Consider the following 14,228-nt stretch of genomic DNA (forward strand, 5'->3'; position numbering starts at 1 on the left):
CAAGTCAATCTTTCTCTATTCAAAATGTTATACTACTTAACATAATATATGGAAAAACTCACTAAGAGTATTATTTCTTTCCAAGAAGACAACTATAATTTCAGGTAATGCCCTCAAAATAACCTATATATTAGCCTTTAAAATTGGACCAACAGAGTTTTGAGGCTAGTGATTTAGCAGCACATCAAAAATGAAATTTTAATAGCATTTATAGGTAGTAAATATGGAAATTATTAATCACACAAAAGGAGATTTCTCTGGGTCATTTACTGATTCACCCATTCATTGATTTATTCATATTCTCACTAAAACTGCAGAAAGAATACTGAAAGTTCTAAATCTCTGGCTAGATTTTACCATTTTGCCAATTGGGTCAATTTATAAATTAAAGTTATGTTGTAATCATCAGAAATGCTTATGTCATGATAAGACTTAATTTTTAGTTTCCAACCTTTTGATTGATTAAAGTTGTACATATATAGATATTTACTATAGAACATTTAGGAAAAAAATTTGATAAAGATGGGGGTGTACCTGGGTGGCTCAGCATCCAACTTTTGATTTTGGCTCAGGTCACAACTGCATGGTCCTGAGATCAAACCCCCATGGGGCTCCACAATGGGCCTGGAGTCTGCTTAAGATTCTGTCTCTCCCTCCACCTCTGCCCCTCCTCTTCTCATGCTTTCACTCTTTCTGAAAAAATAAAAATAAAAAAATAAATGAAAAGTCTACAATTCACTTTATTTTTTAAGTTTATTTCTTTTGAGAGAGAGAGAGAGAGAGAGAGAGAGAGAGCAAGAGCACTATAGCCCAAGTCAGGGAGGGGCAGAGAGAGAGGGATAGAGAATCCCAAACAGGCTCCACGCTGTCAGCACAAAGCCTGACATGGGACTTGAACCCACCAATGTGAGATCATGACCTGAACCAAAACCAAGAGTCCGAGGCTTAACCAACTAAGCCACCCAGTCACACCCACACATTAATTAAAAAAACATAGGAATTAAAATAAAGTGATCAACAATTCTACCGCCCACATTTTAAAAAAACCACCCCCACTAGTACAGTGCAGATTCGTCCATCAGTTGACATATATACATAGTCCATATCTGATCTTTGTGCTCTGCACCAATGAAATATAAACAAAATACCCACTGTAGAAATATGAGCAAAAGACTTGATTAGGCAACTAAAAAAGAGGCTAACCAAACAGCCAACATGAAAAAGGTGGCAAACGTCATTAGTCATGAGGGGAATAAAAATTAAAACAGTATTCTCTAGAGTGGCTACATGAAAAAGGAAAGAAAACTCCAAGTGATAGAAACAATAAGGAGAAACTAAAACTTGCTTACAATACTAGAAGGAATGTGTATTGGTGTAATGACTCTGAAAATTGTTAGACAGGGTTTCCTAAAACTAATTATATGCATAGTTTTTGATTCAACAATTAATCTCATAGATGTAAATATACTCAATAGAAGCAAAATATATATGTTCACCAAACTCATGTACAAGAATATATAGCTCTATTCACATTAGAGCCAAACCAGAAACATCCCAAATATTCAATAGCAGTAGAATTAATAGCAATGTATAGATAAATAATATTCTCTTCAGCAATAAGAATGAACAAACTATATCTAAAACAACATGGAAGTTTTTCAAACATACCGATGAGTAAAACAAGACAAATACAAAGTTGAAGACAAGTACTTGGAGAAAAAGAGAAAGCATGATGCACCATCCAGATTCTGCCCCACTGATTACCCTTATAGAATAAAAGTCATAAACTGCTGGGAGAAGGGCAGCAAACCCTTTTGCTCTTTAAAGTACTATTAAAAATGTCTCCTTATGACATTGGTATATCTGAAGGAAGGAAACAATAATCCCTCTACCCATGTGGGAGGAGAAAAATAAATTCTGAGCTGAAGAGTGAAAGATCACTGAAAAAGTCCCCTCATCCCCAAAAGAATCTAGGGGTATAGTGCCAACCTAATATCAATGCCGAAGCAGAAGAAAGGAGAAAGTCTTCCTCTTCCTGCCCCTACCGCCAAACTACCAGAACATCAAGTAACAGAAGTACTCTACTGCTAAGAAAGATTCAAGAAGATAAAGACCCTCTCTGGTACACAAGTTCAAAGACCTAAAGCTGATGAGAAAGCAAATATTGAGAAAAACCCTCTGGCAAACCAGCCCCCACCTTAAACACAAGGTAATGCTAAAGGAATTTGAAGCAGGCAGTCCACAGAGGTTGACCATAGCAACAAAAGAGACCAACTTCGATTCAATTTCTGACAAATTGGTCCAACCCTCCACCGAGAGGCCTAGCAAAAGAAGATATGGACCCATATTTCTTTTCACCTACTCATCTTAGTTTCCATTAGCCTACATAAAATACCAGTTGTCAACAAAAAATTAAAAGCATAAAAGGAATAAAAAAAATTTTCCTTTCAAGAGATAAGACAATCAACAAGACGTCTTAAATATGAGAATTGTAACACAGAAAATGTAAAATAACTCGACATGCTTGCATAGAAACATACACAAAGAAGGTCTGACAGGTGTATCAGTAGACTCAAGTCAGCACTGGAAACAATTAGTGAACTTGAAAACAGATCAACAGAGATAACTCAAACGGAAACATTAACAGGAAAGAGTAGAAAAGAAAAAAATTAGAGCTCTGAGACAGTATCAACAGACTGATGTGTAGGCTATTGGAATGATAAAAGGAGATAGAAAGGAAACTAAGAAAAGTAACCATTTGAAGAAATAATGGCTGACAATTTTCCAAAACACTTATCCAACAATCTCAATGAACATCGAGCATAAATTAGGATAAATACAACACACACACACACACACACACACACACACACACATCATATTCAAACCCCTCAAAAGCAAAGAGAATATCTTTTAAAAAGCCAAAGATTAAAGGTACATAACATAGATAAGGCACAAAGGTGAGAATTACAGCAAACATCACCAGAAACAATACAAGCCACGTAAAAATATAGTGACACCTTTCAAGTGCTGAAAGAAAAAAAAAAGAAACTTAACTACAAATTCTATACTCTTAAAATATATTCCAAAAATAAAAGTGAAAATAAAAACTTTATCTGAGAAAGAAAAACTTGGAAAATCCATTGCCAGCTGATCTATATTATGACAAGTGTTAAAGGAAATGTTCCAGGCAGAAGAAATGATACCAGAGAAAACCTTAAATCTACATCAAGAAATAAAGAAAACTCACTGGCACAAATGAAAGTAAAGGTAAAACTCATTTGTCTTGTTTCTAATTGTCTTAAAAGATGAATTACTAACCAAACAAAAACAGGAATTCTTTATTGTACATCCATAGCATAGGTGCAAGCTTAAATTTCTAAATTAATAGTGCAAAAGAAGAGAGGAAAAAATTTAGCCTATCCCCCTTTGTGGTCCTTAAACTACCTACGGAGTGGTTTAATATTATTTGAAGATAGATGCTGACCAATTAAAGATATGTATTGTAAATTCTAACGCAACCCCTGAGGGGGAAAAAAAAGGTAAGAGATATGAATAAGACAGTAACAGAATAAAGGGGAGTTATAAAAATTACTCAATCCAAAAGAAGCTATAAGAGAGAAAAAAGTGTAATTATCAGATGACACTAAAACAAAACTGGTAGGAGGATGGTAGATTTTAATCCCAACCACATCAGTACACATTGAGGCAAAAATATTGGAAAAGATAGGTCATGTAAAAACTCATCAAAATAGGGGCGCCTGGGTGGCTCGGTCGGTTAAGCGTCCGACTTCAGCCAGGTCACGATCTCGCGGTCCGTGAGTTCGAGCCCCGCGTCAGGCTCTGGGCTGATGGCCCAGAGCCTGGAGCCTGCTTCCGATTCTGTGTCTCCCTCTCTCTGACCCTCCCCCATTCATGCTCTGTCTCTCTCTGTCTCAAAAATAAATGAACGTTAAAAAAAAAATTTTTTTAAAAACTAATCAAAATAAAGATGAAATAGTTATATTTATAAAGTTATACAGTTATATTTTATAGCTATATAGTTGTATTTGTAAAGTCAATATCCAAGAAGAATTCATCATCTTAAATGTGTATAGAACTACAGAGCTTCACAACCCATGAGGCAAAACTTATAGAACTGAAAAGACAAAGAGAAAACCCACGGTTAACAGTTGGAGATTTTGACACTTCTCTCTCGTGACCGAGAGAAAAAGTAGAAGTTCAGTAACTACAGAGGAGATCTGAACAATGCCATTAATCGTCTTGACGTATTTGCCATTTAGAGAACATTCCACTAAGTAATAGCAGAATATACATTATTTTCAAAGGTATGTGAAACACTTTCCAAAACACCAAATAAAACCAAACCTCAACAAAATTAAAAGAACTGACTTACACAATGATGTTTTCTAACAATCATAGATTACAATGAGGAATCAGGGAGCCTGGGTGGCTCAATCGGTTAGGCGTCCGACTCTTGATTTCGACTCACATCGTGATCTCAGGGTTTGTGAGATTCAGCCCCACATGCACTGTACCATCAGTGCAGAGCATGTTTGGGATTTTCTCTCACCCTCACTCTCCACCCCTCCCCCCCACCTAGCACATGTGTGTGCTTGGTCTGTGTCTCAAAATAAACAAACAAACATTTAAAAAATAAAATTAGGAACAGCAAAAAAAAAAAAAAAAATCTGGAAAATCCCTCCAATATTTGAAAATGAACAATTCTAATGGGTCATGAGGGTCAAAAATTATCTAACAGAGTTAAATATATTTTGCACTGAATGAAAGTAAGAATGTGGTAGGTGATGCTGGAAGCTAAAGCAGTGCTTGGGGAAAATGTATACATCAAATGCTTATCTTAGGTGAGCTAAAAATATCTTAAATCAATATTCCATAGTTTCCACTGTAAGAAACTTAAGAATAAAAGAGAAAATTGTCTCAAGCAAATAGAAGAAAGAAATTAAGTACAAGCTGAAATCAATGAAAATGATAACAATAGAAAAAAACACACAAAATACTTGTTCTGTGGTGGGACGGAGTGTCGGGAGGGGGGACGATCAGTAAAACTGATAAGCCTCTAGCCAGGCAAACCAAAAGAGACAGAAAGACAGAGAGAAAGAGAAAGAAAACATACACATTAAAATGTCAGAAATGCCAGAGACAATATCATGACAGGTTAATAAGAACACTACAAACAACTCGACACCCATAAAATCAACCACTTAGATGAAGTATTAAAGTCATTAAAAGATCCAAACTCCAAAATCTCACTCAAGAGTTAGATGAATTGATTATTTCTAAATCTATTAAAGAAACTGAAATTATACTTTAAAACTATCCAACAAACCAAGCTGCAGGCAGATGGTTTTGTTGATGAATTTTCATCAACTGATCCATATAGAACCTTGTTTTAGTGTGTTTCTGTTTTATGATACCTCATTTACTTTTTTTTTCCTCTTCTTGATTCACCATCTCTTTATAGGAGTTTTATTTTCTTTTTTATTTAAATTCCAGTTAGTTAACACATAGTGCAATACTGGTTTCATGAGTAGAATTCAGTGATTCATCACCTACATCCAACACCCAGTGTTCATCATAACAAGTGCCCTCCTTAATACCCATTATCCATCTACCCCATCCCCCATCTACTTCCTTCCACCAACCCTCAGTTTGTTCTCTATCTTTAAGAGTCTCTTGTGGTTTCATTCAGCGCAATCACAATTAAAATAGCACCAGCATTCTTCACAGAGCTTGAACAAACAATACTAAAACAGGTATGGAACCCCGCATAGCCAAAGTAATGTTGTAAAAGAAAACCAAAGCTGAAAGCATCATAATGCCAGATGTTAGCCTGTATTATAAAACTGTAACCATCACGACAGTATGGTATTGGCACAAAAACAGACACACAGACCAGTAGAAAAGAGAACCCAGAAATAGACCCACAAAGATATGGCCAACTAATCTTCAATAAAGCAGTAAATAATATTCATTTGAAAAAAAACAATCGCTTAAGCAAATAGTGCTGGGAAAACTGGACAACAACATGCAGAAGAATGAACCTGGACCACTTTCTTACACCATACACCAAAATAAATTGAAAATGGATGAAAGACCTCAATGTAAGACAGAAGTTATCAAAATCCTCAAAGAGAAAGCAGGCAATAACCTCTTTGACCTCGGTCGCAGCAATTTCTTACTCAACATGTCTCCGGAGGGAAGGGAAACAAAAGCAAAAATAAACTATTAGGACCTCATCATGATAAAAAGCTTCTTCACAGCAGAAGGAAACAATCAAAGCTAAAAGACAACTGACAGAATGGGAGAAGATATTTGCAAATGGCCTATCAGTTAAAGGGTTAATATCAAAAGTCTATAAAGAATTTACCAAACTCAACACCCAAAAAACGAATAATCCAGTGAATGGGCAGAAGACATGAATAGACATTTTTCCAAAGAAGACATCCAGATGGCCAACAGACACATGAAAAGATGCTCAACATTGATCATCATCATGGAAATACAATCAAAACCACATTGAGATACCACCTCACACCCATCAGAGCGGCTAAAATAAACAACTCAGGAAACGACAGATGTTGGTGAGGATCCAGAAAAAGAGGGTCTCTTTTGCACTGCTGGTGGGAATGCAAACTGGTGTAGCCACTCTGGAAAAAAGTATGGAGGTTCCTCAAAAAATTAAAAATAAGACTACCCTATGACCCGGCAATTGCACTACTAGGTATTTATCCAAGGGATACAGGTATGCTGTTTCAAAGGGGCACATGCACCCCAATGTTTACAGCAACACTATCAACAATAGCCCAAGTATGTAAAGAACCCAAATGTCCATCAACAGATGAGTGGGTAAAGAAGATGTGGTATATACACACAAGGGAATACTACTCAGGGATGAAAAAGAATGAAATCATGCCATTTGCAACAATGTGAACGAAACTGGAGGGTATTATTCTAAGCAAAGTCAGTCAGTCAGAGAAAGATCATAGGATTTCCCTCATATGTGGAATTTGAGAAACTTAACTGAAGATATGGGGTCTTTCAAACAGAGAGGGAGGCAAACCATAAAAGACTTTTAAATAGAACAATCTGAGGGTTGATGGCAGTGGGGGTTAAGGGAGTGGAGAACGTCTGTGACGGGCATTGAGGAGGGCACTCATTGGAATGGGCATTGGGTATTGTATCTAAGTGATGAATCACGGGAATCTACTCCTCAAGCCAAGACTCTGCTGTATGTTAACTTGACAAAAAAAAAAAAAAAAAAAAAAAAGTCTCTTGTGGTTTGTTTCCCTCTTTTTTTCTCTTCCTATATGTTCATCTGTTTTGTTTCTTAAATTCCAGAAATGAGTGAAATTGCATGGTATTTGTCTTTCTCTGCTTGACTTGCTTAGTTTAGCTTAATACTCTCTAGCTCCATCCATGTCATTGTAAATGGCAAGATTTCATTCTCTTTGATGGCTGAGTAATATTCCATCACATACATATGTGCTTTATCCATTCATCAGTTGATGGACATTCAGACTCTTTCCATAGTTTGTCTATCTTTGATAATGCTTCTATAAACATTAGGCTGCATGTACCCCTTTGAATCTGTATTTTTGCATTCTTCGGTTAAATGCCTAGTAGTACACTTGCTGGATCATAGGGTAGTTCTATTTTTAACTTTTTGGGCAAACTCCATAGTGTTCTCCAGAGTGGCTGCACCAATTTTCATTCCCACCAACAGTGTAAGAGGGTTCCCCTTTTTCTATATCCTCACCAACATCTGTTGTTTCCTGTGTTAATTTTAGCCATTCTGACAGTTGTGGAGTAGTATCTCATCGTGGTTTGATTTGTATCTCCTTGATGATGAGTGATATTGAGCATCTTTTCATCTTCCTGTTAGCTATCTGTATGTCTTCTTTGGAAAAATGTTATGACACCTTGTTTAACATATATTGTTCATCCATTAACACTGGACCCACTGACCAAAAGCAGTATCCTTCTACCCTGAACAAAGCTTGATGTTTCACATCTGTTTCTTCTGTAAGTCCTATCACTCAGGAACACAAGACAGTATTTCAGCAGTATGCTTAAGGGACATTTTAAACAGTAAAATCACCAATAAAAAGTACAAAAATGTGAATAACATGAAAATAAACAGACCATGAAAATGATGCTTGTTTATAATTTGAGAGCCTGAAGAGGAAGGCGAAACATCACCTCATTTGACCTCAGCTGGGACCGTGCACACTGGCTGAGCTAAATTTTTTGCTGTTCTGTGCATGTCTGAAAATGTTGCAAAAGCACCACAAATTTTGATTTGGGGGTTAGAGATAAATTTTAGCAAGTAGGCAAATTCACAAACATGGAATCTACAAATAATGAGGACTGACTATAATTCACCATATCCACAGAACAAGAAGAAAAACCCTGTTATTATCTCAATAGATGCAGAAAAAGCTTTTGACAAATTCAACACCCCTTCATGATAAAACCTTCAGTAAACCGGTAATAGAAAGGAACGTTCTCAAAGTTGACCAAGGGCACCCACCAAAAAAATTACAGCTAAAATGATCCTTAATAGTCAAAGACTAAATGCTTCCTTTCCCTCTGGGCACAACACAGAGATTTCTGTTTTTACCACTCCTAGTAAGCATTGCATTGGCTATCCTACTCAGCACAATAAAGTAAGACAAAAAAAGACACACAGATTAAAAAAAAATAAATACAATCGTCGCTATTCTTAGAAAATGAGACTCTCTACCTAGAAAACTCCCAAGAATCTTAAAAAAAAGTAACTAGCACTTTTTTAAAAAGCAAGTTTATCAAGGTTGAGCCTTATGAGGACAACATGAAGAGAACAATTTTGTTCTATATAGTGGCAATGAACGATTGGAAATTGAGACAAATTAAAATTTAAAGTGGCACCAAATAGTTTATAACATAGGTATAAATCTTACAGAGTATATGCAAATCCTTATGCTAAAATTATAAAGCACTAATTACAGAAATCAAAACCTAAACTGGTAGAGCAATATCATACTCCTGGATTTAAAGACTCAATAGCAGGGGCACCTGGGTGGCTCAGTCGGTTAAGCGTCTGACTTCAGCTCAGGTCATGGTCTCACAATACGTGGGTTTGAGCCCTGCATCAGGCTCTGTGCTGACAGCTCAGAGCCTGGAGCCTGCTTCGGATTCTGTCTCTCCCTCTCTGCCCCTCCCCACTCATACTCTGTCTCTCGAAAATGAATAAATGTTAAAAAATTTTTTTAAAAGACTCAATAGCGTTAATATGTCCATTCTCCCCAAACTCATGTACAATATAATTTCAATCAAAATTTCAACATTTTTTTTAATTGACAGGCTGTTTCTAAAGTCTTTATACGAAAGCAAAGGAACTACAGTCGGCAAAAACATTCTGAAAAAGAACAAATTTGGAGTACTTACACAACCTGATTTCCATTCTTACCATAAAATGTGGTGTGTGGTTTGAGGGGCGTGGGGAAGGACATCAAGGGAGTACATTAAAAAGTCCAGTAATAAACCCACCCATATACAGGCAATTTCCAGAAAGATGCAAAGTAAATTCAATACAGGAAAGATTTTGTTTAACGTGTGGTTCCAGCATATGCAAAAGATTGAATTTCTCTTCAGACCTCATATTCAACACAAAAAAATTTACCCCAAATGGACCAAAGACCTAAATTAAAAACCCAAAACCATAAAAATTTATGGTACCTGATATAATCAATTGTTAAATAATCTACATCCTTGCTGATTCTTTGTTGTGAAATGGTACTCTTGATACCTGAGACCGACGTGTTTCTAAAAATCACAAGGGGGCACCTGGGTAGCTCAGTCAGTTGTGTCGACTTTGGTTCAGGTCATGATCTCATGGGTTCAAGCCCCACCTTGGGCTCTGTGCTGACAGCTCTGAGCCTGGTGCCTGCTTCAGATTATGTTTCTCTCTCTCTGCCTCTCCCCCACTTGCTCTCTCTCTCTCACTGTCTCTCGCTCTCACTCTCAAAAATAAACTTTTAAAAAATTTAAAAACCACCAATAATTTTGTCTTTGTCTATTTCTCAATTAAGTCTGTCAGTGGTGTTTTTGGCCTAAATTTATTATCATTAGGAAAAAAGCCTTTTTGTCTCTTGTAACCCTTCTTGTCTTTTTTTTTTTTTTTTTTTTTTTGTCTGAGAGAGAGCATGCACACAAGTGAAGGAGGGGCAGACGGAGAGAGAGAATCCTAAGCAGGCTCCATACCCAGGGCAGAGCCCAACACGGGACTCAGTCTCATGCTGGTAAGATCGGACCTAGGCCCAAATTGAGTCAGATGCTTCACTGAGCCACCCAGACTTCCCGAGGTCTTTTTTTTTTTTTTTCTTCATTTTAAAATTTTATTTATTTAGAGACAGAGGGAGAGAGAGAGAGCACAAACAGGGGAGGGGCAGAGAGAAGGAGAGACAGAATCCCAAGCAGACTCCAAGCCTTTATCACAGAGCTCCATGCAGGGTTCCAACTCACAAACTGGGAGAGCATGACCTGAATGGAGATCAAGAGTCAGTGACTTCAGTGATTGCAATGCCCCCTGTGCCCCTTTTTGTTACATTAATATAGCCATTCAAGCTTTCCTAGTCTTAACTATTTGCATAGTACATATTTTGTCTACCTTGTAGATTCACCCTACTGTGTCTTTGTGCCCAACTGTATCTCTTGCAGCAAGCCTCCCAGCTGCTTCTGGTTCTTGTTTTCTTGCACACTCTGAAAAAGTCTTTTCCCCATACCCCATAACCATCAGTTTGTTCTCTGTATTTATAGGTCTGTGTCTGCTTTTTTGTTGTTTTGTTTTTAGGTTCCACATATAAGTAAAATCCTATCGTAGTTGTCTTTCTCTGATTTATTTCACTTAGCACAATCCCCTCTAGGTCCATCCATGTTGTCCCAAATGGGGAGATCTGGCTGAGTCATACTCCATTGTAGATGAACAACAGTCTTTTGACTGGAGTGTTTTGCCCATTTTACCTGAAGGAGTTATCAATATGGTTGTACTTAGGTCTGGCATTTTGTTCTTTTTTTAATTTAATATCTATTATTTTTATCTGCTCTTTATTCCTTTTCTGCCATATTTCATGTTACATTATTTTGAGTGTTCCATTTTCTCTCTTGGCCTACTAGCTTTAACTCTTTGCATTTCATTTTAGTGTTTGCCAGGCATAACAACACCCATCTTTAATTTAGCACAAGCTTCTGACAGCTAATGTTTAATTATTTAAAATAAATACTGGAAACTTGGAATAATATTTCCAAGTTATCCCCCAATTGTTATTATCATATATATCTATATATAAACCCTATATTCAGTTGTAACTTCAACTCTGAGCCACCATATGCCTTTTAAAACACTTGAGATAGCAAAAGAAAAATGTAACCTTTGATACTTACCAACATATTATTTCTTGGGTATTTCACTTCTTATAAATCTAAACTTACCATCTGTGTCCCTTCTCTTCAGTCTAAAGCCCTTCCTTTAGAAATTTTAAAGCAGGTATGCTAGATTCAATGGATATAAAATTCTTAACAGACAATTTTGGCAATGTGAACATGTCTTTCCAATACGATATGGACTCTTGTTACTGATAGGAAGTCAATCGTGAATCGTACTGTTGTCTTGCATGTAATTTGTTAAACTTTTCTGGCTGCTTTCAATATTTTTCTCCATCATTGACTTTGAGTGATTGGACTAAAATATGAGTAGGTGGGATTTTCTGTTGTCATCTTGAGTTTTATTAATAATTCTTCAATCTTCATGTTTACACTTTCCCCCACCAAACTTGGGAAGATTTTGGCCCTTATAATTTCAAATATTTGTCCTGAGCCTCTCTCCCTCCTTCCCTCCTAGGACATAAATTGCACGTATGTTGGACTGTTGGATTTTGTTCCATAGCTCTCTAAAACTCTGCTTATTTTTTTTTAAAGTAAACTTCCCTCTGTTACTCACAGTAGGTAATTTTTAATTAATATAATTTCAAATTAACTAATATTTTTCCTACCACCTACAAATGTTGAACATATCCATCAACTTTTCTTAATTATTGTGCTTTATACATCTCGAGTATCTTTTTATAATTGTTTCTGTCTCTCTGTTAACTTCCCTAACTACTCAGAGTACCAATTTTTCCTTTATTATTTGAGTATATTTGCCATTAATTTTTTGAGCACATTTATAAAAGCTGTTTTGATATCTTCATTTGCTAAATCCAGTTTCTGGACCCACTCAAAGTCAACTTCTACTGATTGCTTTTTTTCCACCCCAAAGTGTAGGTCACACTTTCCTGGGTTTTTGGCAGGTCTAGTGATTTTTTGTTAAAAACAACATTTTAGGGGTGCCTGGGTGTCTCAGTCAGTTAAGCGTCCGACTTCAGCTCAGGTCATGATCTCACCATTCGTGTGAGCTCTGCATCGGGCCCTGTGCTGACAGCTCAGAGCCTGGAGCCTGCTTCAGATGCTAGGTCTCCCTCTTTCTCGGCCCCTCACCTGCTCACACTCTGTTTCTCTCTCTCAAAAATAAATAAACATTAAAAAAATTAGAAAACAACATTTTAGATATTGCAATCTGTTGTCTTCTTCTGAGGATTGTTTTCGGCTGTTGCGTCCTTTGTTTTCTGTAGTTTATTGTTGTTCTAATATACAACTATCTATTCCAGATTCAAAGTGTAAACTCTACACTGCATTTTGCAGTAAGTGACATCTCTGCTTGATTTTCACAAATTCCCGAAGCTACATTTTTTCAGCCTGGAACCCTGAGGTTGTCTCCTGCATCTGCCAGTTGCGCAGTTAGGCAAGCCAAGTGTCTGAGCAGAGTATAGAAACGGATTTGAGGACTGACAGTCTGTAGGATCACATGGGTGAAGTGATTCCCTCAAGTGTCAGCCACTCTTCCAGTTTTAGTTTCTGTCCTCTGATGCTTCCAGCCTCTAATGCTTCAGCTGCCTGCCACCAAGCCGTGTATAGTTTGAGAAATTTACTCCGTTAAAATCACAGCAAACACTAATCTCATCCAGTGCAGCTCTGTCTTTCAAGGCTTAGTTTCCTCTCCCATCTCTGCTTGCTTGGGGACTGTCCCTGTAGCTTCCTCCCTGCACATGTGTAGTTTAGTACCAGAGATACAGGCAGTCTTCACTGGATTTCGAGTCACGCATTCTGTAACTTTCATAGGATTCCCCTCTTCAATTTACAGCAATCCTTTCTAGCCCTCAACTGCTTTTTTATGTCGTTTTGCTTCATTTTGTTTTGTTGTCACCTCAACCTGTAAATGTATAGTTTTCTGTTGCCACTGACATAGTGGTTGAGAAGAACATACAGAAAAATTAACTGCAAACTCCTGATTTTTTACCCTATAGAGTTACAATTTTTCAACAGTAAAATCTTCTCCAATTTTTATCTGATTTAAAATGTTTTCCAGGGCTTTTACGATTTTTTGTACAGATTTTACAACTGCTACCTCCAAAATGTGTTAACAGTTAATTCTATTGCCAATACTCCAAAGAGTATTTAAAGAGTTGTTTTGTTTCATGTTTACAGAAATAGAGCATGTTTATTCTAGTCAATTTAAAAAATGTAGGTATATGAAGAGAAAAAAATAAAAATTACTTGTTATCCAACTATCTACAGGTAACTACTCATGATATTTTGTAGTCTATCATTTCTGCGATGAGATTACTGCCTGACATTACAGATTTTCACCATAAACATTCCTGAAAGGTGTGAATAAGTCATTTGTGAGAATGACTGTTATAAGATATGAAACTTAGATATATTAAAAGAACAATAGAGACATATTATAAGAAACTTTATGCCCAAAAGAGTGGCAGCCTCAACAAAATGGCCAAATATCTTGAAACAAATAACCAAACTTTGAAAATCGATCGAGAACAGGTAATCAGTTTTAGACATTTAGGCAATTGGTTATCCGTCTCAAAGATAATGAAGCAAATCAGGCCTGCTTTAATAGAGTTTGGAGTTATAAGTAGCTCAATAAATTGGATAGAGATCATATTCTATTGGCCCTTATAGAACATGTGAAAGAATTTTGTCTTTATTCTAAAAGCAATAGAAGCCACTGACTGGTTTTCTGCAAGGAGTTGACAGAAGGTTTGCCTTTAGAAAAGTTCAGTAACTGTACTACAAAGAACTTACTGGAACAGATATAAAGAGTATGCCAGGAA

The 14,228-nt window shown here is 36.6% G+C and overlaps 1 long non-coding RNA gene across 1 annotated transcript in view; it reads right to left on the reverse strand.

Moving 5' to 3' along the window:
- Positions 1-547: 547 nt before the first annotated feature.
- LOC131517042 (uncharacterized) overlaps positions 548-14,228 on the reverse strand; it is a 64,633-nt gene continuing 50,952 nt past the window's right edge. Inside the window, exon 3 of the long non-coding RNA XR_009264354.1 lies at positions 548-693. This is a non-coding gene — a long non-coding RNA (uncharacterized LOC131517042). The remainder of the gene's footprint in view (positions 694-14,228) is intronic.

The sequence above is a fragment of the Neofelis nebulosa genome, chromosome 7, assembly GCF_028018385.1.
Source record: "Neofelis nebulosa isolate mNeoNeb1 chromosome 7, mNeoNeb1.pri, whole genome shotgun sequence".
Classification (NCBI taxonomy): Eukaryota; Metazoa; Chordata; class Mammalia; order Carnivora; family Felidae; genus Neofelis; species Neofelis nebulosa.